The sequence below is a fragment of the Oncorhynchus clarkii genome, unplaced genomic scaffold (genome assembly GCF_045791955.1).
Source record: "Oncorhynchus clarkii lewisi isolate Uvic-CL-2024 unplaced genomic scaffold, UVic_Ocla_1.0 unplaced_contig_5668_pilon_pilon, whole genome shotgun sequence".
Taxonomy (NCBI): domain Eukaryota; kingdom Metazoa; phylum Chordata; class Actinopteri; order Salmoniformes; family Salmonidae; genus Oncorhynchus; species Oncorhynchus clarkii.
The window spans coordinates 7,501-12,500 of record NW_027257937.1 but is presented as its reverse complement, the minus strand read 5'-3'; positions in this window follow the sequence as shown (position 1 = coordinate 12,500).

Below are 5,000 nucleotides of genomic sequence, written 5' to 3'. Positions count from 1 at the left end.
TCCCCGGTCCGGCTGCTGGGACTCATCGATGGGCAAAAATAACTAAATACATTTACAAAATACCATCAAGATCAAAATAAACTACAAAATACGTCTGTTTTTAAATACATTTAATTCAATATTTTTAAATACATTTAATTCAATATTTTAAATACATTTATTCAATATTTTTAAATACATTTGCAAGTAGCCGGCCTGAACAGCAACAGCATTTTCAGTTACGGACACAGAAACGTCTTACTGGGACTGATATGTTGTTGTTTATCTACCTTAGTTAGAACGAATGTTAAGGACACAGAAACGTCTTACTGGGACTGATATGTTGTTGTTTATCTACCTTAGTTAGAACGAATGTTATGGACACAGAAACGTCTTACTGGGACTGATATGTTGTTGTTTATCTACCTTAGTTAGAACGAATGTTATGGACACAGAAACGTCTTACTGGGACTGATATATTGTTGTTTATCTACCTTAGTTGGAACGAATGACAGAAAACAGACGAGTGTCGACGTCGTCAAAAGCATCACGCACTTCAACTTAGGGAGCAAGTCTATTTTCCTCGCGTCTATGTGAAAAGGAACCTACCAAAATGAACTGCAAAGCACACTGGGTATTATTATTGGCCTTGTTTCGGGGCGGATAATACTCTGCATCCTCATTAGAATAATACTCTGTATCCTCATTAGAATAATACTCTGTATGCTCATTAGAATAAAAAATATGCATCCTCATTAGAATAATAATAATATGCATCCTCATTAGAATAATACTCTGCATCCTCATTAGAATAATACTCTGCATCCCCATTAGAATAATAATCTGCATCCTCATTAGAATAATACTCTGCATGCTCATTAGAATAATACTCAGCACCCTCATTAGAATCATACTCAGCATCCTCATTAGAATAATACTCGGCATCCTCATTAGAATAATGCTCTGCACCCTCATTAGAATAATACTCAGCATCCTCATTAGAATAATAATCTGCATGATCATTAGAATAATACTCAGCACCCTCATTAGAATCATACTCAGCATCCTCATTAGAATAATGCTCAGCACCCTCATTAGAATAATACGCTGCATCCTCATTAGAATAATACTCAGCATCCTCATTAGAATAATACGCTGCATCCTCATTAGAATAATACTCTGCATCCTCATTAGAATACTAATATGCATCCTCATTAGAATAATAATATGCATCCTCATTAGAATAATACTCTGCATTCTCATTAGAATAATAATATGCATCCTCATTAGAATAATAATATGCATCCTCATTAGAATAATACTCTGCATCCTCATTAGAATAATAATATGCATCCTCATTAGAATAATACTCTGCATCCTCATTAGAATAATACTCAGCATCCTCATTAGAATAATACTCTGCATCCTCATTAGAATAATACTCAGCATCCTCATTAGAATAATACTCTGCATCCTCATTAGAATAATACTCAGCATGCTTTGCAATTGTTCATTTTTACATATACATATATATTTAGTTCATTTAGCCGACGCTCTTATCACACCGTAGTGCCATCAGACTTCTGATACCAATATAAGGTGAAAGGGGACCAATAGTGAAACGCTTTAAAAAGTGGAATAGAAAAGTATTAATAAAATCTAAATTACAGCTCTAGAATGTATATTGTTACAAAATCCATTGAGTGTAGTTCAGCCTAGTGTCATATACAAGTTACACAATCCATTGAGTGTAGTTCAGCCTAGTGTCATATACAAGTTACACAATCCATTGAGTGTAGTTCAGCCTAGTGTCATATACAAGTTACACAATCCATTGAGTGTAGTTCAGCCTAGTGTAATATACAAGTTACACAATCCATTGAGTGTAGTTCAGCCTAGTGTCATATACAAGTTACACAATCCATTGAGTGTAGTTCAGCCTAGTGTAATATACACGTTACACAATCCATTGAGTGTAGTTCAGCCTAGTGTAATATACACGTTACACAATCCATTGAGTGTAGTTCAGCCTAGTGTAATATACACGTTACACAATCCTCAGAATAAATATAAATACAAACAGTATCTTGTGTGCTACACCAATGTGCTATTGTCACTGACTGTTTAACAAACTGATGGTGAGGGAGTTTTAACTGTTGGTGAGGGAGTTTTAACTGTTGGTGAGGGAGTTTTAACTGTTGGTGAGGGAGTTTTAACTGTTGGTGAGGGAGTAGTTTTAACTGATGGTGAGGGAGTAGTTTTAACTGTTGGTGAGGGAGTTTTAACTGTTGGTGAGGGAGTTTTAACTGTTGGCGAGGGAGTTTTAACTGTTGGTGAGGGAGTTTTAACTGTTGGTGAGGGAGTTTTAACTGATGGTGAGGGAGTAGTTTTAACTGTTGGTGAGGGAGTTTTAACTGTTGGTGAGGGAGTTTTAACTGTTGGTGAGGGAGTTTTAACTGATGGTGAGGGAGTTTTAACTGATGGTGAGGGAGTAGTTTTAACTGTTGTTGAGGGAGTAGTTTTGACTGTTGGTGAGGGAGTAGTTTTGACTGTTGGTGAGGCAGTAGTTTTGAATGTTGGTGAGGGAGTTTTAACTGTTGGTGAGGGAGTTTTAACTGATGGTGAGGGAGTTTTAACTGATGGTGAGGGAGTAGTTTTAACTGTTGGTGAGAGAGTTTTAACTGTTGGTGAGGGAGTTTTAACTGATGGTGAGGGAGTTTTAACTGATGGTGAGGGAGTAGTTTTAACTGTTGGTGAGGGAGTAGTTTTGACTGTTGGTGAGGGAGTAGTTTTAACTGTTGGTGAGGGAGTAGTTTTGACTGTTGGTGAGGGAGTAGTTTTGACTGTTGGTGAGGGAGTAGTTTTGACTGTTGTTGAGGGAGTAGTTTTAACTGTTGGTGAGGGAGTAGTTTTGACTGTTGGTGAGGGAGTAGGTTTGACTGTTGGTGAGAGAGTTTTAACTGATGGTGAGGGAGTAGTTTTGACTGTTAGTGGGGGAGTAGTTTTGACTGTTGGTGAGGGAGTAGTTTTGACTGTTGGTGAGGGAGTAGTTTTGACTGTTGGTGAGGGAGTAGTTTTGACTGTTGGTGAGGGAGTAGTTTTGACTGTTGGTGAGGGAGTAGGTTTGACTGTTGGTGAGGGAGTAGTTTTGACTGTTGGTGAGGGAGTAGTTTTGACTGTTGGTGAGGGAGTAGTTTTGACTGTTGTTGAGGTAGTAGTTTTAACTGTTGGTGAGGGAGTAGTTGTGACTGTTGGTGAGGGAGTAGGTTTGACTGTTGGTGAGAGAGTTTTAACTGATGGTGAGGGAGTAGTTTTGACTGTTGGTGAGGGAGTAGTTTTGACTGTTGGTGAGGGAGTAGTTTTAACTGATGGTGAGGGAGTAGTTTTGACTGTTGTTGAGGGAGTAGTTTTAACTGTTGGTGAGGGAGTAGTTTTGACTGTTGGTGAGGGAGTAGGTTTGACTGTTGGTGAGAGAGTTTTAACTGATGGTGAGGGAGTAGTTTTGACTGTTGGTGGGGGAGTAGTTTTGACTGTTGGTGAGGGAGTAGTTTTGACTGTTGGTGAGGGAGTAGTTTTGACTGTTGTTGAGGGAGTAGTTTTAACTGTTGGTGAGGGAGTCGTTTTGACTGTTGGTGAGGGAGTAGGTTTGACTGTTGGTGAGGGAGTAGTTTTAACTGTTGGTGAGGGAGTAGTTTTAAATGTTGGTGAGGGAGTAGTTTTAAATGTTGGTGAGGGAGTAGTTTTGACTGTTGGTGAGGGAGTAGTTTTGACTGTTGGTGAGGGAGTAGGTTTGACTGTTGGTGAGAGAGTTTTAACTGATGGTGAGGGAGTAGTTTTAACTGTTGGTGAGGGAGTAGTTTCAACTGTTGGTGAGGGAGTAGTTTTAACTGATGGTGAGGGAGTAGTTTTGACTGTTGGTGAGGGAGTAGTTTTAACTGATGGTGAGGGAGTAGTTTTAACTGATGGTGAGGGAGTAGTTTTGACTGTTGGTGAGGGAGTAGTTTTAACTGTTGGTGAGGGAGTAGTTTTAACTGTTGGTGAGGGAGTAGTTTTGACTGTTGGTGAGGGAGTAGTTTTAACTGATGGTGAGGGAGTAGTTTTGACTGTTGGTGGGGGAGTAGTTTTGAATGTTAGTGAGGGAGTTTTAACTGATTCAAGCCAGTATAGCGGTCGTAAACGTCAGTAGGTTTTCAGTTTTCAGTGTCATAAACCAGACTGAAGATCTGAAGACTGACATATTAATCTGAGAGGAGAATCCCTAGAGTCAATCATGTAGACCTGGGCCCTGGCAGTAAATCTCTGCAAGACCAAAATAATGGTGTTCCAAAAAAGGTCCAGTCGCCAGGACCACAAATACAAATTCCAACTAGATACCGTTGCCCTGGAGCACACACAAAACTATACATACCTTGGCCTAAACATCAGCGCCACAGGTAACTTACACAAAGCTGTGAACGATCTGAGAGACAAGGCAAGAAGGGCATTCTATGCCATCAAAAGGAACATCAATTTCAACACATCAATTAGGATTTGGCTAAAAATACTTGAATCAGTCATAGAGCCCATTGCCCTTTATGGTTGTGAGGTCTGGGGTCCGCTCACCAACCAAGATTTCACAAAATGGGACAAACACCAAATTGAGACTCCGCACGCAGAATTCTGCAAAAATATCCTCCGTGTACAACGTAGAACACCAAATACTGCATGCAGAGCAGAATTAGGCCGATACCCACTAATTATCAAAATACAGAAAAGAGCCGTTAAATTCTATAACCACCTAAAAGGAAGCGATTCCCAAACCTTCCATAACAAAGCCATCACCTACAGAGAGATGAACCTGGAGAAGAGTCCCCTCAGCAAGCTGGTCCTGGGGCTCTGTTCACAAACACAAACACACCCTACAGAGCCCCAGGACAGCAGCACAATTAGACCCAACCAAATCATGAGAAAACAAAAAGATAATTACTTGACACATTGGAAAGAATTAACAGAAAAACAGAGCAAACTAGAATGCTATCTGA